We start from the raw sequence: 20,893 nt of genomic DNA on the forward strand, positions 1-20,893 counted from the left end.
TCCAGGGGACAATCCAAGTCCCAACCAATTCCTTTTGCCTTTCTACAGGGACAGTCACCCTTATTGGTCCTGCTCTCCCACGGTTCATTTTGGGAGATCGGTTTGTCCTGGTTTACGTTCCATGACTCCACCCACAGCTGGAGATGTGGGGCTGTGCTTCTCTACTCCCAGCAGGTTCCCCAAGGAGCCAGAGACTCCAACAATCCCCTCGTTTGGCCTTCTAGGGGAATTGTACACAAGCCAGTCCCCCATTCCCTCTCCAGGCTGTCAGTGCTCGTGCCCTTGGCACAGTTGGCTCTGGCTGGGCAGGAACTGAGAGCAGGACACGGGGCAGAGTGGATCAGCTGCCCAGGAACCTCCAGGAGATGAAGCTACGGGATCCTCATTCCAATCAAGGGAACACATTCTGTCTCTGGCAGAAGCCGGGAGCCAAAGCAGATCCCGCCTGGCCAGGCTGGGGGGCAGCAGTTGGATCCACTCTGGGGGAAAGCCCCTGTGCCTGCCAGGAGCTCTGTTTGTCCTGCCAGCTCCTGACCAGGGGCAGGGCCACTGGGAGGGATTCAGAATGCAAAGAAACCCCAAATCCTACCAAGGGACTCAGTTAAAGGAAGAAAGCAATTTTTATCATAAAAAATTTAAAAACCTGTTAAAAATTCTAGGCCAACAATACTGGGATTCCCAGGAAACTTAGTAGTGCTCTTGGTTCCATTTCAATGTATCCTTAGGCCCTCAATGAGCAGTTTGAAGAACTTCCCCTGGGATTTGGAGGCTGAGCAGGATTTGCTTTGGATTGCCTTGCACCTCTGGCCCCAGCTGGTGCAAACACAACTGGGGCCAATGTGGTTAAACACACTTTCCTAAAAAACAGTTGCTGTATCCTCTAGAAATTACCCCAAGTTTGCAGATAAAACCTTCATCTCTGTCCCTCCTCAGTTATCCCAGGTTTTCCCCGCTGGGAGCTGCAAGGAGGCTGTAAATTCAAAGGCAGAAAGAGAAGATGTGTCAGCAAAAGGCACAAAGAAGGGGACAGGTTTCAGAAAACATTTCTGCAATCCAATGAATAACTCTTTCCGGTTTCCCAGGGAGAAGAACAGGAACTCACAGCCACCAAGGCCTGACAGTCCCCTGCAGCCAGAGCTCAGCACACACCCAGAGAGGCAATTCCAGCATCTAAAAGAAAAAAAGGAAGAAAAAAGTGATTTCTTTTGTTTCCAAGTTATCTTAAGTTGTTGAAAGCCAAGCAAGCCTTGCTTTGGTTTCAGTTGGGTGAACAGTGAGGGGTGGGCACAGGGCACGTCATTAATGCCCAGGGGATGGTGCTTTGTGGGGGAAGGAAGAGCAGCTGATGGAGTTGCCCAGTCCAATTCCTGCCCAAGGCCTGACCGGCCCAGGACAAACCCTGTGGCAGGCAGTGGTTTTGTTCCCTCTCATGGTCAGTGCCCAGTGTGTCCCTGTGGGCAGTGCCAGGCTGGGGACAGGCATACGCAGCTGGCAGCTCTCTCTTCTCCAAAGACACTTCTGGGCTCCTTTGAATCCAAAAACCCGGAATAATGGACTGCCCAGAGTCTTTGATCTTTGAGCAGCAAAGGTATTTATCGACAGTGCTGGGAGCAAGCCAGCTATTGCTGGAAAAACTTGCTCAAAGGCTTCACACAAAATCAGCAATTTTTATACAATTTTCGTATATGATTAAATGCATATTCAAGTGATTACAACATCTATCTATACATATTAATAACAGGTGGAGTATAGGTGGAGCTCAGGCAGGGCTTGGGGTGGTGCTTCTCTTGGCCTTCAATTTTGGTGGGAGTTCCATTCTTCCTCCATGAGTCTGGGGACTTAATCTCATCTTCCTCAGCCTGACCTCTCTTCTTTTCCATTGTTCTCGACCCGCTCACTGAAGCTTGAAAAAAGCCTTGGCTCCTGGCCTGTTTCTTCTATTCAAATGTCTACCTTATCCTACTGCATCTTAATTTATTACCTCTAGGCCTATTACATGTTCTTTTACCATTCTTTTAAGTTCTGGTCCAGTAAGTAGAACAGAACAAGCACAGATCATTTTGGATGTTAGTAGCTTGTTAGCAGGCCCAAATTTCTTAGTTAGCTCTTTGGGCCTGGCCTCCTGCTTCAGTCCCCCCTTTTACTTATAACTTACGAATTCCTTCGTCAAATTCTAATGGGTTTTGATAGGTATGTATCACTGCCCACATTATCTGCATCCTTTTGACCATGGTACTCAATCTGTACCGTAGCCAGAACATTTAAGATGAATAGCAGAACCATGACAGCTCCTAAAATCAATATTGGATGTACTAAATAGTGAAACACTTGTGATGCTGCAGGGGAGTACCCCGTAAAGATGTCCCACCAATAATGCTCTCCCACTTTTTCCACTTTAGTTAAAACAGTTTTTATGTTTTCAGTGTCATGTTCTACTTGCCAGAGCATTCGCTGAGTCGTTCTGTTCACTTCCTGGACCAGTTTTTCTATATCAGGATGTTTAAGCATTGCTTTAAAAAGCTTAATGTTCATTCCTATCTGCAATTTCGGCACATCATGATGCATTATATAATCAGCTGCAATCAGTTGTCTAGTAGTCACAATATAATCAAAGTCACAGCCCGTGATTCCAGTAAAATTACATATGCAAAAATTAGTACCATTCGCTACTTCATGACAAGCATCTGTGGTAAAATTAACACAAAAGGTCCTAACACATGCACATCCATCTCCTACGTAATAGATTTGTGACTGGGCTTTAGCACGGGGAAGCATCTCAAAGGTACACACGCTATTTTCAGTATCTAAGCATAAATCTTCATCTTCTACTACAGCATTTTCACACATACATCCTAATTGTCCTTTAGGAGTACATGCCTCAGTACTTGACTCAGTACACGACTGCCACTTTTTCTTGGTGTGATCATAACTTGCCCAAACATTATGGTCTGTGGGTCTGACAATTACGTTTTGGTGTATGGCTCCTAATGTCAAAATAGGAAAGAGGGTCTTTTCTTTAGCTGCACTGATAGTGAGTACATAAGCTTCAGTTTGTTCATATTGAGGATTGTAAGTGAAGTTCACTAACTGCCACCACGCTGGGTAATTTTTCTCAAATTGTGTAGTGGAACTGTTTCTAGCTATTATTTCTCTTACCTCTTGTGGCAGTATTCCTGAAGTTCCTTCTCTTAATATTCCTGCAGCTACAGATTGTACCCATTGTTGAGTCTGGAGATGTATTGCAAGTGCAAACCTTTAATGGATGGCACCAGCATAGTCGGTAATCTTGATAAAATCTTCCGCAGTGTGGTTAGACACCAATGTCAACAATCTGACTGCCAATGACTCTGTTTCTGCCAAAGTGAGCAAAGATGATCTTAAAGGGACTTTGAGTTTTCCCAGATCAGAAGTGACAGCACTTAGTTTATTCACTAACACTTCTTGGTCTATGGTGTTTAGTACACCTAATCCTGTGCCAAACCGTCCGGCTACATCTCTTTGGATTCTGGTACAATGTGATCTAGCCACCATCCATGCATTCCAGCCTTTAAGGCTTTGCTGAATATAGGGCTGACAATCTTTCTGTATGTGTGACATGTTTGCCTGAATGTTTATTTGATCCCTTTTCAGTGAATATGTGGGATCTAACCCACATGAGCTTCTGCTCATTCGACTGCCTAATTACATATGGTCCAGCAAAAGTTAAATTGTGGACACTCTCACAGGTCAAAGGAGGAGTTGTAAAGCTGGTGGTGGTAGTGGCCTTAGTCAGTGGGGTGGTAGGAGATTTGGTAGCTGGAATACTTGATGAAGCATTAATTATAACTCTCCTAGTTATATTTCCTTCGCTGATTGTCCACTGACAAATTGATTTATCCAGAGTGAAGGTGTGCCAACATTGATCAGAAGCACATGCATGTCCACTAATTACATTTCCATAGTCAAACGGGTAGGTAAGTTTTACTTTTACAGTATCCTGTACAGTCATGTCAGTTTTGGGTGACCATTGAATCTGTGAGGGTGGTTTATACATTTTACATCCAACTCAAGTGTGTTCTCCAATTTTTCCTATTAGAACACTTGCATCGTGTGGTTTACCAGGATATTCCCAATTATCCAGTACCCTCCTTGGAAGACTATGATAGATGGATTGTATTGGTTCAGTTCGTCTGGGTGAACTGAAAGTTCTGGTTCTATATGAAATTGTAGACCAGAGCTCCCACTGTAGGCCTGAAACCATAATGATTTTTGGTCAAGGGCTCGATCTAACACCAATGTACTTACCAGTCCAAAGATCAGCACTGAGAAGGCTTGAGGGTAGATGATTCCTCTCCCGAGGTCCGTGCTTCCTCTGGAACCCTCTTGACTCGAGAGCAGTGGATCCACGTGGGTTTCTCTTTCACTACCAAGTGTCATCAGCACTTGGTAGGGCCCATCCCGCTTCTCTCGTAGCAGATCTCCTGAAAGATTCTTAACATATACCCAATCACCAGGATTGAATGGATGTAACTTACAATCAGGCTGCTTGGGTTGGTGTTCTAACACCACCGTAGCATTTTTCTGCAATTGTTTTCCTACAGCCATAACATGATCATACACATACCGATTACCGATTTGATCCAAAGCTTCACTATTCACAGTTTGCATCATGTAGGGTCTGCCCAATAGAATTTCAAATGGACTCAGTTTCTCTTTTGACCTCAGCTGATTAAAGCAATAGATAAAGCTTGGTACCAGTAAAGATTTGTTTCTTGACATATTTTAGCAATTTTTTGTTTAATGAGATGATTCATTTTTTCTACTTGCCCACTTGCTTGTGGTTTGTAGGGCGTAAGCAGCTGCCAATCAGTTTTCAATGCTTTACTTATTGCTTGTGCCACTTCTGCACAAAAGTATGAACCTCTGTCTGAAGAGATACTCTTGGGTACTCCAAATCGTGGTGTAATATCGTTTAACAAGACTTTACCCACTTCTCTTGACTTATTTGTTCTACATGGGAACGCCTCTGGCCAACCAGAAAACGTGTCAGTCAAAACTAATAAATAACGGTACCCACCTTTTCTTGGGAGTTTGGAAAAGTCAATCTGCCAAATCTCACCTGGGAAGCATCCTCTTTTCATTGCCCCTGGATTAATTTTAAGTTTGGTGTCTGGATTATTCTTCAGGCAAAGTTCACGTTGGGATGTGACCCGCTTTACTGTGGTAAACAAATATGGTCCTGCTACTCTAGTTTTTAAGTGTTGATAGAGTGGATCCAAACCCCAGTGAGTTTTATCATGTTCTGCTTTCACAAATTGCCATATTAATTTTTCTGGTAATGCTAATTGGCCTGTCTTCAATTGACCCCATTCATTGTGTAATAGCTTACCTCCGTTTTTGTGTATCCACTGATAATCTGTTTCTTGATACTCTACCTGTTGATCTGTGTCTAATCCTTCTGGCACTAAAGCTGCTACCAGTTGTTCATTACCTCTTGCAGCTGCTAATTTGGCTTCTGCATCAGCTTTTCTGTTTCCTATTTCTGGGACAGTGTTACCTTTCAGGTGTCCTTGGTAGTGCATAATTGCCACCTGAGAGGGGAGTTGTACAGCTTCTAGTAACCGTAGAGTTTCTTCAGCATATTTCACAACTTTTCCTTGAAGAGTTAAAAGCCCTCTTTCTTTCCAAATTGCTCCATGAGCATGAACTATGCCAAAGGCATATTTGGAGTCAGTCCAGGTGTTAATTTGTTTTCCTTCTGCCAATCCTAAAGCTCAAATGAGAGCCATCAGTTCTTCTTTCTGGACTGGGGTTCCTGCGGGCAAAGGATTTGATTTGATTACCTCAGTAGTGGTGGTCGCAGCATACCCAGCCATCTTCACACCTTGTCTTATGAGACTGCTGCCATCGGTAAACCAGTCTTCTGCATCCAGGGGTGGTTCTTCTTTAAGGTCCAGGCAGCTGCAGTGCACTGCTTCAATGGTTTCCAGGCAGTCCTGCACGACAGGTGCAGCCGAGATTCTTCCTTCTAGGAATGAAGCTGGGTTAACAATGTTAGTCACCTGAATGGTTATGGCATCTGATTCAGCCAGGATTACCTGATATTTCAGAAACTGGAAGGGTGACAGCCAATGATTTCCTTTCTGTTCCAGTACCATAGATAATGTGTGGGACACTAACAGAGTCATTTTCTGTCCCATTGCAAATTTTCTGGCTTCTTCTATATTTATGATCATTGTTGCTACTGCCCTTAGGCAAGTGGGCCATCCTTTGCTTACTTGGTCCAATTGCTTGAAGAAGTAGGCTACTGCTCTTTTATATGGCCCTAGTTGCTGAGCCAGGACCCCCAGAGCCCTCATGAGTTCTCACCTCAGCTGTTTGAAGGCTCCACTTGCTTTGGTGGTCCAGACTAGGTTGCCCTTAGTTATTTTCAGCAGGTCATATAAAGGCTTTGCAATTAGCCCATGCTGATATATCTGTAAACAACATCAACCTGTCATTCCTAGGAAGGCTGGAAGGTTTCTCACCATCTGTGGTTTGGGTGTCTGGCAGATGGTTTCCTTTCTTGTTGTCCCCAGAGATCATTGTCCTCTCGATACTTCATATCCCAGGTACATGACTTGCTCTTGGACCAGCTGAGCTTTCTGTTGAGAGACTCAATACCCATTTAAGTCCAAAAAGTTTAAGAGGTTTACTGTCCATTGGACACATTCTTCTTGTTTCTCAGTAGTAATCAGTAGATCATTCACATGTTATAAAAGTACACCCTCTCCCAGTGGTGACTGCCACTGTTCCAATTCTTTAGCTAATTGATTCCCAAAAATTGTGGGAATATTTTCGAACCCTTAAGGTAAAACTGTCCAAATGAGCTGAGTTTTCCTTCCTGTGGTGGGATTTTCCCACTTTAAGGCAAATATCCTTTGACTTTCCTGTGTTAAGGGAAGGCAAAAAAAAAGGCATCTCCTAAGTCTAATACTGTGAACCAAATTGGACTTTTTTTAATATTGTTAATAGGGTATATAGGTTTGCAACAGCTGCATGTATGTTTTGGCTATTTTATTTACTGCTCTTAAATCCTGAACCAACCTATATGTTCCATTTGGCTTCTTGACTGGTAAAACTGGGGTGTTGCAATCTGATTCACACTCTACAAAAAGCCCTAATTTCAAGCAGTTATCTATTATTGGTTCAATTCCTTTTCTATCTTCTAACCTCAGTGCATATTGCTTCCTAATTAGTGGGTTTGCTCCTGGCCGTAATTCTATTTGAATGGGAACTGCCCTTTTTGACTTTCCTGGTGTTTCAATAGCCCAAACTCCTGGGTATACCTGATCTAAAATTTGATTGACATTTGAATTATCCTGGCTTGGCTCCACATAGCTCATTGCTAAACTCAGAGCTGCTATTAATTGTTCTTCCCTTACCTTAAATTCAATTTTACCTTGTTTGAATTCTATTACAGCTCCCAGATTTTCCAATTTTGAACTTCGAGGGTTTCAAAGGAAAGCTTTTCCGATTGGCCAGTGGCATCCACAACTTAAACATATTTATCACTTTTAGGTATTAATTTTTGATTCAAAGCAGAAAATGTAGCCCCGGTATTAATTAGAAAATCTAATTCTTCTTTTTCTTCCCCTAGCTTAATTTTTACCAGCAGGTCCCCTAGGTGCTGGCCCACCAGCCCCCCCCCCCACTCATTCTCACCTTCCACACGCTCCCAGGCTCACCCCAAATTCAGGACAAGGGGCCAAAGGCCACTCGGGCCGGGGCTCTCTCTGTCTCTGCGGGCTCAGGGACTGCAGCCACCAGGGCCCTCCAGCACGGACAGCCTGGACCCAGAGCAGATCCCTGGGCATTGGCAGCGTCCTGGGCATCCCTGGAGACAGAAACCATCAGCCTCTGGGGATAGCACTTCATTGCCAGCACACACAGCCTGCCACATTTAGGGCTGCAGCTCTCGGACCACAACACCCAGTCTGACCCAGTTCTCCTGGGCACCAACACGGGCTCCACAAACCCACGAGAATGAGAATGTTCTGCTGCTTTGACAAACTTCAGCCCAGCTTTGCAAACCTCAGTCCCTGCAGCTCCCTGCTCTCCAGAGCCCCGTTCAGGGCTGGCTCCAGTTCCCTGGAGAACCTGCCCCAGCCCCACTCTGGGCCAGGCTGAGCAGAAGCTGCTGGGCTGCACAAGGAAGAACCCTCCCCTGGCTGCTGCAGCTGGAGGGAGATCCAGCTCCCAATGGAATGCTGGCAACAGCCTCCCAGATGGTCTCTACCCACCCCTTGGCAATGGCTCAGAATGGCAGCAGCTCCAGTGCCAGCTGGGTCCCTGCACGAGTCCTTGTCCCAGCCCTGCCACACGGACACACCCGGGAGACACCCACGGACACACAGGCCTTGCTTGCACAATTCCTCACCCACAGCTGAGGGAAAGCCACACAATATTCAGAAATAACCTGGGCTGAGAGCACTCATCACTCCAGTCCATCAGGACTTGGAGACAGTTGGGTAGGCAACAGACCCAAATTCCAATCCTACCTCTACATTTCTAACACGTTCTCTTAGAAAGATCCTGGACAGGAACTCAGACAACAGAACTCAAAGACTGCACAAGCAATAGCAGAAGGTTTGCCAGGAACAACAGAATTTCCTTGTTTTCCTTAACACTCTGGGACTGTAGGACCCAATCTTTGCAACCAAGGGACACCAGAGATGTGATTAATACTTAAACCTCTCCCCCATGGTTCTGTCTCAGAGAACTGAGCCAGCCCTGAGCTACTCCCAGGTGCCTGCAGTGCTTTGGGGAGGGGCAGGACAATGCCCCACTTCTGCTTGGAAACATTCCAGATGAGGAAAAGCCACTTCCCTTCTCTGTGTCTGACCCAGAACCAAAGCAGTCCTGTGGGACAACACAGACTATGCACGGAAGGCCCGAGTCAGTGGGGGAAAAAACCCTAAATAAACCAAACCACCCCAAATTTCAAGATAAAAACATGCTGCTCCCTTAACAGGAGCACACCAAACTCATTGAAGCCAGACAAGAAATTGCAAACAAACAAACAAACAAAAGACCCAAAAAGGTGCTTTGCACTGATACACTCTCTGGTTGATCATTCCAAAGGAAGTTCTCCACAGATCAGAAGCAAGTACCAATACTTTGTCCTCTGTTGAAAATTAATGACTTGAGGGGCTGGACATGTCCAGTGAGGGATCAGGGTCTGGTGGGTCCTTTATGGCTGATCCCGACTGGCCCAGGCCAAACCCAACCACCCCCATCGCTGCTCCATCCCAAACGTGGGGGCAACATTCACACAGTCTGGAAACACTCCCCTTCCCTGCTACTCCGTCCTTCCTTACACATCCAGTGCCCAGGGAGCAAATGCCAACCCCAGGAGGAGAGAAACGTGTCCCTGTGACTTACCCCAGCCCACGGGCAGCACCAGGAGCCCCCAGCGCTGGCCGGCGGGGCTGCAGCCTCTTGCCTTGGGCTGCTCACAGCCCAGGGCACTTGGCAGAGCTGGGCTGGATCAGAGCTTGGTCCTGACCTAGAAGAGAGGAGAACAAGGCAATTAAGTGCACTGGGCAAGTCAAAGGCTCCTGCCCTTCACCCTTCTCTTCAATTGCTCACTAGACAGTTTTAGCCATGAAAAATCCAGGGTGGACAACAAATAAAATGGGACCTTTTCCAGCATTTTCATTCCTCTCTACTTCAGGCATTAAAAGGAGGCTCATCTTTCTTACTGCATTCCTTGCCTAATTTAAACAGAACCCTTTTCATTCCAAACCCCCCTTGGGAGTTAGTCAATCCTCTGCCATTGGACTTCGGACAAAGGAAGAGACACCTGGGACAATGGACCCCAGGAAATGAGGGAGAGAAACCTGACAGGGAAAGGTTTCAAGGCACTCCAGAACTCAGAAATATGTTCATGCCTTGCCAGGTCACCCCAATTCTGTCCCACCCACCTGAGCTGGGCAGGTGAGGCCAAGGCTCCCCTTCCTCCTGCCAATCACTGTCCCAGCACACGGATCCCTGGGCTGGGCAGCCCTTGGAAAAACCTGGGAAAGGCAGAAGGAAAATGGCACTGCCTGTCAGAAAACAAGTGTCTGTGAACATCCCTTCTGCACAAATTTAATCCCATCCCTCTGCTCCAATAAACCCAGGGCAGGCAGGTCTCTCCAGCCCAGGGAGAACAGGAAGGAGAACTGCAGGAACACAGGCAGACACAGGCAGCTCTTGGCACTGATTCCCTGCAGACCTCTCTGCACGTGGGGCTCTTGGCACCTCATTTATACAGAATGGGGGGGGGCAGCAGCCCCGGAATGCCCCTCAAAAACAGGGGCCTGGGCAGCTGGAGATTAGAGGAGGGGAGTTGTGAGGAGAGACATGGAGAGAGAACAGGAACAGGGGTTGTTTGGGAACAGGTTGTGTGGCCAGCAGGGATGGGAACTGTAAACAGGGGAGGCTGGAGGAATGCACAGGGCTTGGATGGATCCTTTCTCCCTTTGCTCAGGGGCCTCAACTCCACCCTCTCTGGGACCAGCAGGGAACTGCTGCAGGGGAAAAGTTCATTTAGGCACAAGCCAGTGATGCAGCCACTGGGGCAGGGGAAAAGGGGAGAGGAACTGACACAAAATCAGACAATCAGCACTGAAAGGGACTTTATTGAGCTGCAACACAAACACATTCACAGCAGGCCAGGGCAAGAGGTACCCCCAGGACCACCAACACAGCAGCTGGGCTTGCAGGAACACCATCTTCTCAAGTTATGGAGCCAGGGGCTCACAGTGGGGATCTATCCTAAAGCTGCACTCAGGCATCAGGGGCAAGTCCTGCCCCATCACTTACAGACAGTTCAGCCCCAGCAGCAGTGGCATTTTCTGCCTCTCCCTCCAATAGTATTTGGGACCCAACAGCTCAGTACTATGGAATTTCAGCTTCATAAATGTTTTACAAAGTCAAGCTTCCTGAGAACTGGCACATTTTTGAGTATTCCTGACAGGGCACTCCAGGAAACAACTCCTCACCAGTCAGGGAATAATAGGAACAGCTTAAACAAACCCAATCCAACACATGGGATACAGATTTAGGGGATACAAGAGGAAATGAGCAAGGCCTCACCTCCTGAGTGCCCCAGAGCCAGAGCTGTGGCTCAGCAGCAATCCCTCCCCACGGCCCCTCCCGCTCCCCCCCAGCCCACACGGCAGCCCCGGGGCAGCCGAGCCCGCAGCTCCGGCCCTGGGACAATTCCTGCGGGTGCCTCCAGCCCAGGGGAGGCTGCGGGGCGGCTCCAAGGGGGTCCCGCTGGCCAGGCTCTGCCCAACAAAGCCGGCTTTAGGCCAGGCCTGGCACTGTGGGGCCGTGGGCAGGGGCAGGTTCCGGGAGCTCCCCGGTGGCCACCCCTGGAGCGCTGGGCAGGCACCCGGCGGGGCCGAGGGTGGAGGGCACGGAACAGCCGCACACACCTTGGCTGCTTCTGCCCAGCACACACTCCCAGCACCTGCAGCCTTCAGCCAGGGCCCCTGCGCACACACAGCCCTTACCCTGCTCCTCAGGGGCAGCAGCCCCAGGGCTCAGTTCTCAGGGAACTTCTCATCCTTTCCCTTTGGGCCTTTGCTACCTGGGCAGGGCAGAGACACAGGTGAAACAACTTCTTGTAATTGATCCCAGAGACAACAACTCCATTTTGTTCATAAAATCGGTATAATTACTGTGATTAGTGGATGAAGTGTTCAGAAACTTTGTAGCAGGGGGTGAGAATCTTGTAAATATGTCCCACCAGTGGTGAGCAGTGACTTGTTTTACCTGATGCCCAAAGGTCACTAATTGACCCCCTATAGTTACTGTTTGCATTTGGTGATCAAGTCAAGTCTTATTTCAAATTTGCAGGGCAATAATTTGCACTTACATACAAAAACCCCTGGTTTACTTACATTGAAGTGTGTTATTTTTCCAGCATGATATCAGTCAGTGCATTGCACTGATTCAGGAGACAAAATCCAGTTAATTTTTGCAACCCAGGATGTGAATGCAGTCCTCCAGATCAGTTCATTGGTTCTCATTAAGTCATTCTTTGCCTTATTTCTTTGTATTACAAAATACACGCTTTGTCATGTGGACTCAGCTCAGTTCATGAATTACTGCCCAACAGTTGGACCAATATTGCCCTCAGGAGAATGATGCCCAACTGTCCCAGCCCCTGCCCAAGCTGATCCCTTTGCTCTTTTGGCAGCACTTACCCAGAACAGCCCAGCAGGCAGAGCCCAGGGGAGGGCACTGCTGCTGTGACACTGTGGCTGTGACTGGCACTGCTCACCAAAGGGGGACAACGATGCCAGGGAGACCCCCTGGACCCTGTCACCATAAGGGAAACTACAGCATTGCATGGCAACAGTGCTCCCAGCCCATGGAATCCCATCCATCCAATCCCACTGAGGGCACCACCAGCCGCCCGCACAATGAGCCCGACACACCCCGGCCCTGCCATAGAGTCCCCCCGGGCACAAAGGGAGACTGACCCCTGGGCAAGGGCCATTTGCTTCCCAGGTCACCTTGGCCTGGGGTCCTGTTTTGGAGCTGCTTTTCCATCTCCATCCAAATCCAACCAAGTCACCCGACCCAGGCACCTTTTCCAGGGAACTGCCCGGGCCAACAGCATCGCCCAGAGGGACCACAAGGGGTGTGAGGACAGCCAGGATCCACAGGTTCTGTAAGATATCAAGTTAAAACATGGCAATATCATTCCCTCCACTAACATTTATTCATACGAACATGTTCCCGTTTTCCTTGTCTGCATTTAATCACTAATTCCATGATGGTGTCAGTTGGGAGCCAAGTAGCCAAACCACTGCCAACTGACCCCAAATCCCTACAAACCTGACACTGCCCTAGTTCTTTCTGTTTAATTCCCACAGGTACAGTGTCTCACTCAGCACATGCACTACTTTTGCCTCCCCCCATTGTGACTTCCAACTCACTGTGGCACGGGTTACAGGCTCCTGCTTTCCAGAAGTGCTTCCCACTGATAGATTTGGCTGACCCAGCAGTGAGCCATGCATGCTCCCTCTCTTCTCCCAGCACTTGCTCTGGGGCTTTTCCCCATTTCCCCAGTGATTCGTGCTCACTGTCCAGGGATCTACACTTGTTGCTTCAACCACAGGGCCGTTGGCAACTCCCTCCCGAGGCCTCACTCCTGCCCCGACCCCTGCTCTGGCTCTGGCTTGGATACACCCTTTCCATGTCATGATGCTGCCTTCCTGAGCATGGCCTGGCCTGGGCATCCTGGAGGAGCTTTTTACCCACGGCCTTATGGGGACTTCAGGCCCATCTGATCATTTGTTAAGTTTCCACTAAAGCCCAAGAACATACTCAGAGCTGCTTCTCCAACAGGATCTATCTTGGGCTGGCTTCCAGTAACTTCCTATTCCCAAATCCTGAAGGCACTTCCTTCCTACCTGTAACAGTTCGTTAGGATACATGCCCAGAATAAAGACAAGTGCCACAAACATTCAAACACACAAAATATCCTTTATTACTTATATTATTCTCACTGTAATAAACTTAGCAAAGAGAATCAAAAGTTAAAAAAGGATACAAATGAACTACCTTATTGTGTGGCATTAAACAAATACTTAAAACAGCATTCAATACAGTATAATATTAACTAGTAAAAAGGGAGTTAAAGGGATACCAAAAAGGATCTTAATACAATATTATGGATAACTATTAACACGACATTTGGTTAGTAAAAGGGGAAATTAAAGGGAAAATACTATGAACACTAAATAAAGGGTATTAAATGGACACTAAAGGATATTTAAAGTCTTCTTTCTGGGTTGCTTCCCATCACTGAGCTGTGCCTACCCACACAGACAGGCCAGGGCTGTCAGGATTGCAGCAGCTGGGCGGTGCCCATCCCTTAGCGGGCGTCCCAGCGGAGCAACACAGGCTGGGGGGCAGGATGAGGATCGCTCAGCTCAGCACTCCTGACAGCCCATTGGATCAGCTCCACATTACACCACGTAGGGCCAGGACGCAGTGTAAGGGGAGGCCTGAATGGCAGCCAAACACCGCCTGCTCATTGCCTGATGGCAACTGTCTGTGCCTGCCCTGCTGGTGGGGCAAGGGGCCAGCGACCCCTGCCCACATCATCTTCCTCTCACCATCATCTTCCTCACCCCTATGTATGACCTCTACCATTGTGCTTCAAGGGTAGATGTTTCTATCTTGCAATATGGAGCAAAACCAAGGAAGAACTCAGCTCTGATAACAGGGGATATCAGGCTGACTTGCTGAAAAGCACAATGGACCTTACAATTAGTTTGTGCCATGAAGTTACACTGTACCCTACTCCAGCCCGTTTCACATCCTAATATGATTCCTTTCTCGTGCCTCTATGCTCCATTGATCATCTAATTCAAAAGTACCCCCCTTACACTACCCTACATCTGCCAGAGGTTCCAACTGGCATCATTATCACTGGCACAAACCTTCAGTTCCCCCTCTCTGGCTTGTAGTGACCACAGGTCCAGAGCCTGTTGAATTGCTCCCTGAGCTGTTTCAAACCCTCCCTGCTGCTCATTTCCCACTCAAACTCACACTTCTGCCCTGGGACTTGATGGCCCGGGCCAAGGATTGGTCCCAAAGGAGGACCTTGTTGTCACCAAAAGCCAAACAAACCAATCAACTGCTGGGCTTCCACCTTGCTCTGGGGGTAACAAAGCCTGAACTCTCCTGCCTAGTCCTGGGCAACACTTCCTGGGGACCACAATGCCTCTGAGTTCCTAAAAATATCACAGGTTGGGCAGGTGCTTGAATTTGGTCTGGATTAACTCCTCCCTTCCTTTCCACGTGCTGCACTACTCACTCTAATGGTGCTTGTACTCCCTGACCCATTCCCTCACCCATCCAACCATCCCTTGTCCCTCTCTGGCAAGGACAGTGGGTCCAGGTGTTCTGCCAGGCTCCCAGGGCAGAGGGTGGGACTGTGGAGCCGCCCTCGAGGGGGGGAAACGTGCCCTGCCTGCCCTGCCCAGGGAAAGGGAACTGCCCCCAGGGTTCCCAGCACAAGGCACCCTTGGAAACATCCACTGCAATGGGACACTCAGGGACAGCAACAAGCACTGCACAGGACCTGTGCTCTGGCACAGGACCAATTTTAAGCTCAGCTTTTCTCTGGACCACTTCACTTTGTTTCCCACCTCATCCTGCAGTCTAAACTTGCTGTCCTTGCACCTTTTTAGGGTGATCATAAATTACAGAGGTCTCCGCTCCAGCACCCACAAGGGCCTGGACCGTCTGACAGGATCCATTTTTCCAGGGAATTCAAAGCTCCACCTGAGGAGTAGGGTCTTTTATCGCCCATCCTTGTGCTGGAGCTTGGCCTCCATCTCCCTCTGCTTTCAGTTCTTTCCCTGGTTGCACATTTGCAGCCCTGGCCCTGGGCGGAGCTCGGCATCCTGATCCCATCCCTCCTGGCCCCCGGAACCGCTGACTCAGCAATGGGGGGCCCTCCATTGCCAAGGGCACGGTCCCGTCGGGGCTCACGGGGGGAGCAGGAGGTCGAAGGCTCCAGCCCTCCTGCTACAGCCTTCCACCACTACAGCCAACAGAGGAGCCTCTCCAGCCCTGCCTCCCAAGGCATCCTGAACAAACCCAGCCCAACTCCACAGGACAAACTGCTCCCTGTCTGCACAGTCCAGTCTACTCTCAGCAATGCCTGAATCCATTGCAGGGACCTTGCTTTGAGCTCCCCAGGGCCGGGCACCCCGAGGATCTCCCCGAATAATCCTTTCGGTGCGCGCTGGAGTCCTCGGGGTGCCCCAGCCCGGGGGGCACCAACAGCACTGTCCCTCCAGGGGGGCTCAATTTGGTCCCAAGGCTTCAATGCACAGCCCCAAAGGCATTTCAAGAGGCCTTCTTGGGAACCCACCAACGTGGACGGGGAGGAAGCCCCAAGAAGGCCTCATCTCTAAAGGCAGGGGGATCTTGCCTGTGTCCCAGACTGGTCCGGGGATCTGAGGCCCCTCCCAAGAAAATCTCGGTGCCGGCGTGAAGGCCCAGAGATCCCTTGGAGCCACGGGAGAGCAGGCACAGAGTCCCTCCTGGGGGCCAATTTACTGCCTGAAATCAGTTCTTCAAAGAAGCCTCTAAGACTCAGCTGGTGAGTTTTAGAAGCCAGGCATTCCTTGCTCACAACACCCTGCCATGATCCCAGCCCAACGGCTGTCCTGACAATCAGATCCCAAAGAGCACACACAGGTATCTCCACTGCAGATGAGGGGAGGGTTCAGCATTACAGGAGGGTTCATTTTCCTTCCCTGCATTCCTGTTCCATATTCAGGACATTTTCCAACACTTATCACCATACACACCTACCCTTATAAGGTTTCCGAGGGCCTTCCCAGGTCTGCTCTGTCTGGAGCCCTCACAGTCCTCAGTGCCTCCCTGAGGAACCTCAACACAACTCACCTGCTTACACAGGAACTTGGTGCTGCTTGGCTGCTGCCTCAGTTCCCTTCTTTCTTCTTTCTTCACCTCCCTTGATTGGTCCCTTTAAATCCCTGGGCTCAGCTCTGTGCAGTTTCCAGGTTACATCCCACTGCAAAAAGGATCAGCCCTTGTTACATCTCAACATGTAGATATCAGTTCCCCTTTTTTCTTGACACTGGGCCATTAGGCCAGTGTCTCATTATTTAAAGCACAGTTTGACTTCTCACTAACAACAACAGCTACAGCCCTGAATCATAACACAGCCTGAGACACAAACACAGATGGGAACTCTGAAGGATCCACTTGGTCCTGCTCACCAAGCAAAAGAACCTTTCTGAACTAAAGAACAAGAGACCCCAGGTCCTTTCTCTGCAACATCAGCTGCTATAAATGTGACCCACAAGACCTGCAAAGGCCCTTCCCCCTTCACCTGCAGGGACTGGCAGTGCCACCACTCGACACGGCCCCAGTGGCTGGGCAGGAACGGAGGGGCTGGGGCGTCCAATCCATCGGCCCAGGTGGCACCAGGAGTTCCTGGAGTTCCTGCAGGGGAGACCATCAAGCAAACAAAGGATTAGGAAGAGCATTTTAAACTTTAATATCTATATCTCCTGGAATATGGGGAGTTGGACAATGCCTACTGGTGCAACAAGGACACACTCAAGGCTATCTATTAAAAGCATCTACCAGCACTCAAAAGCTATCACTATCCTTCTTGCAGGGGGAACTCAGCAAACTCTCTTGGCCAAGAGCCTCCAGCAGGATTTCCAGCTTTTGGGGCTCCCTTTTAACCATTTTTCCCATCACTGTAGCTGGGACTATCACCTGCCCTACAGAGGGAACAGCCCACAAAGTTCACTTGCAGGGATGCCATTAACTGCAAGTCCCTTGTCAGGGGGGTCACTGTACACCTTGTCCTTTGTTTGCCCTCCCCAACAAAGATGCTTCCAACAGTTCTGAGAGATCTGGCAGACTCAGAGCTCTCCTCAGGGAATGCTTTAGCTGCTTAAAGGCTGCCCTTCCACCATCTATCCAAGGCAGCAAATTCTTACTGGCTGTTTGCAAAGTTGGCATCACAGTCTTACCACACATCCATAGCGAGCAATCCAGAGTCCACTCGGTCCTACCATTCCCAGGAAGGCAGTTCAGGGGCTGTCTGGGGCTCAGGGAGGAGTCAGGTGGCTTCTTTTCTTCCTTCCCACTTTCCAGATTTTCTCCTGCCAAAGCAAAGGTTTCTTGGCTTTCCTTGCTCAAGGAGATGCAGCAAAGGCCATCTTTTCAATCCAATACTGGAAACTGCTCGAGGTTGTCACTTCAAGGGGTTCTCTCAGGTCCTGCACTCATGAATCATCTTGGTCAACGGTTTTCTTGTCAGGTTCTTGCATTCACATTCTACAAGCAAACCAGGATGAGCAAATTTAGCTGTTACTGCAACCAATCCAGTCTGGTATTCTGATTTTAAAGGATACTGGGTTTGCCTTAACAGGGGAGATCCCACAGTAGGGGTAATACCTACAGGTTCTGCCCTCTTCCACTCTCCTGCAAGTCCACTGGCCCACACCACAGGAACAACTGCAGCTGCCACTTCAGTCGGGACCTTGCTGCTGACAGGAGTTATTCCCTGCACAACAAGAGCTGCTGCTTGGACACATGTAGTTTCAGCAATTACAGTGTCAATAGCCCCAGTTTTCCATTTCATTTCTGCCTCAACTTTTCCACTCAGTCTCTTCCTAGCACAGGTTTGGGTGAGTTTGGCAAAACGACAAACTGAGGAATTCCCCAATGCTTTCCCTGTTTAACCCCTGTCACACCAATCACCTTAACACTGGCAGTCCTTAATTCTTACTCTATTGGGTTAAGGACTGAGGAAGTTGGACCTGTGTCTGAGCAGGACATGTGCAAACCAAATGGTGGGGACTGGAACACACATCTTGCACTCCTGCAGCTCTTACAATTACATTCAAGAGAAAACAGCCAATTGTACCATCACTGCTCATTTCTTAATCCCAATCCCACCCTTCTTTGGCACTTGGAGCACCACTTTTAGAACCAATTACAGCCCATTAGAGAGCTCCATGTCTAGCAGGGACAGGTACCCCTGGGATACTCTCAGCAATGCCTGAATCCATTGCAGGGACCTTGCTTTGAGCTCCCCAGGGCCGGGCACCCCGAGGATCTCCCCGAATAATCCTTTCGGTGCGCGCTGGAGTCCTCGGGGTGCCCCAGCCCAGGGGGCACCAACAGCACTGTCCCTCCAGGGGGGCCCAATTTGGTGCCAAGGCTTCAATGGACAGCCCAAAAGGCATTTCAAGAGGCCTTCTTGGGAACCCACCAACGTGGACGGGGAGGAAGCCCCAAGAAGGCCTCATTTCTAAAGGCAGGGGGATCTTGCCTGTGTCCCAGACTGGTCCGGGGATCTGAGGCCCTTCCCGAGAAAATCTCGGTGCCGGCGTGAAGGCCCAGAGATCCCTTGGAGCCACGGGAGAGCAGGCACAGAGTCCCTCCTGGGGGCCAATCCTGCTGCCTCAACTCAGCTCTTCAAAGAAACCTCTAAGACTCAGCTGGTGAGTTTTAGAAGCCAGGCAATCTTTGATTACTATGGTCTTGAATCATTCCAGCCTGCCAGGTGCCCTGGCAATCAGCTCCCAAAGGGCACAAAGACCTACATCCATTGTAGCCGAAGAGGCAGCATTACAGGAGGATTCATTTTTGTTCCCTACATTCCTGTTCCATCTTCAGGACATTTTCCAACACTCCTTACCATACACACCTACCCTTAGAAGGTTTCCGAGGGGCTTCACCGAAGGCCTTCCCAGGTCTGCTCAGTCTGGAGCCCTCACAGTCCTCAGTGCCTCCCTGAGGAACATCAAGACAACTCACCTGCTTACACAGGAACTTGGTGCTGCTTGGTTGCTGCCTCACTTCCCTTCTTTCTTCTTTCTTCACCTCCCTTGGTTGGTCCCTTTAAATCCCTGGGCTCAGCTCTGTGCACTTTCCAGGTTACATCCCACTGCAAAAAGGATCAGCTCTTGTTACATCTCAACACTCAGATATCATTCCCCCTTTTTTCTTGACACTGAGCCATCAGGCCAGTGTCTCATTATTTAAAGCACAGTTTGACTCCTCTGTGACAACAACAGCTACAGCCCTGAATCATAACACAGGCTGAGACACAAACACAGATGGGAACTCTGAAGGATCCACATTGTCCTGCTCACCAAGCAAAAGAACCTTTCTGAACTCAGGAATAATAGACCCAAGGTCCTTTTTCTACAACTTAAACTGCTATAAATGTGACCCACAAGACCTGCAAAGGCCCTTTCCCCTTCACCTGCAGGGCTGGCAGTGCCACCACTCGACACGGCCCCAGTGGCTGGGCAGGAACGGAGGGGCTGGGGCGTCCAATCCATCGGCCCAGGCGGCACCAGGAGTTCCTGGAGTTCCTGCAGGGGAGAGCATCAAGCCAACAAAGGATTAGGAAGAGCATTTTAAACTTTAATACGTATATCTCCTGGAATATGGGGAGTTGGACAAGGCCTACTGGTGCAACAAGGACACACTCAAGGTTATCAATTAAAAGCATCTACTAGCACTCCAAAGCTATCACTATCCTTCTTGCAGGGGGAACTCAGCAAACTCTCTTGGCCAAGAGCCTCCAGCAGGATTTCCAGCTTTTGGGGCTCCCTTTTAACCATTTTTCCCATCACTGTAGCTGGGACTATCACCTGCCCTACAGGGGGAACAGCCCACAGAGTTCACTTGCAGGGATGCCATTAACTCAAAGTCCCTTGTCAGGGGGGTCACTGCACACCCTGTCCTTTGTTTGCCCTCGCCAGCAAAGATGTTCCCAACAGTTCTGAGATATTTGGCAGAGCCAAGTTCTCCTCAGGGAATGCTTTAGCTGCTTAAAGGCTGCCCTTCCACCATGTACCAAAGGTAGTAAATTCTTACAAGTTGTTCTTAAAAGCTGGTAGAACAGTCTTACCACACATCCAGAGGGAGCAATCCAGAGTCCACCCTGTCCCGCCATTCCCAGGAAGGCAGTTCATGGGCTGTCTGGGGCTCAGGAAGCAGTCAGGGGGCTTCTTTCCTTCCTTCCTGCTTTCAGATTTTCTCCTTCAAAAGCAAAGGCCATCTTTTAAACCTAAGGTTGTCATTCAAGGTGGTTCTCTCAGGTCCTGCACTCATGAATCATCTTGGCCACTGGTTTTCTTGGCAGATTCTTGCATTCACATTCTACAAGCAAACCAGGAGGAGCAAATTTAGCTGTTCCTGCAACCATTCCAAGCTGGCATTCCGATTTTAAAGGATACTGCGTTTGCCTTACCAGGAGAGATCCCACATTAGAGGTAATACCTACAGGTTCTACCCTCTTCCTCTCTCCTGGAATTCCACTGGTCCACACCACAGGAACAACTGCAGC

General features: G+C 49.1%; 2 long non-coding RNA genes across 3 annotated transcripts; both read right to left on the reverse strand.

The window, feature by feature from the left end:
* Positions 1–797: 797 nt before the first annotated feature.
* Positions 798–10,005, reverse strand: LOC116785728. Of its 2 annotated transcripts, XR_004356677.1 has the most exons (4): positions 9,403–10,005; positions 7,684–7,855; positions 1,103–1,170; positions 798–970 (listed from the first exon to the last, which is right to left on the reverse strand). It is a non-coding gene; the product is annotated as an uncharacterized LOC116785728 (long non-coding RNA). The 2 variants fall into 2 exon arrangements; XR_004356676.1 differs by having other exon boundaries at positions 798–1,170.
* A 9,864-nt stretch (positions 10,006–19,869) lies between these two features.
* On the reverse strand, positions 19,870–20,863 carry LOC116785700. Its single transcript, XR_004356636.1, has 3 exons — positions 20,831–20,863; positions 20,456–20,706; positions 19,870–19,913 (listed from the first exon to the last, which is right to left on the reverse strand). It is a non-coding gene; the product is annotated as an uncharacterized LOC116785700 (long non-coding RNA).
* Between the last annotated feature and the right edge of the window lie 30 nt (positions 20,864–20,893).

Source organism: Chiroxiphia lanceolata, chromosome 4, assembly GCF_009829145.1.
Source record: "Chiroxiphia lanceolata isolate bChiLan1 chromosome 4, bChiLan1.pri, whole genome shotgun sequence".
NCBI classification, from domain to species: domain Eukaryota; kingdom Metazoa; phylum Chordata; class Aves; order Passeriformes; family Pipridae; genus Chiroxiphia; species Chiroxiphia lanceolata.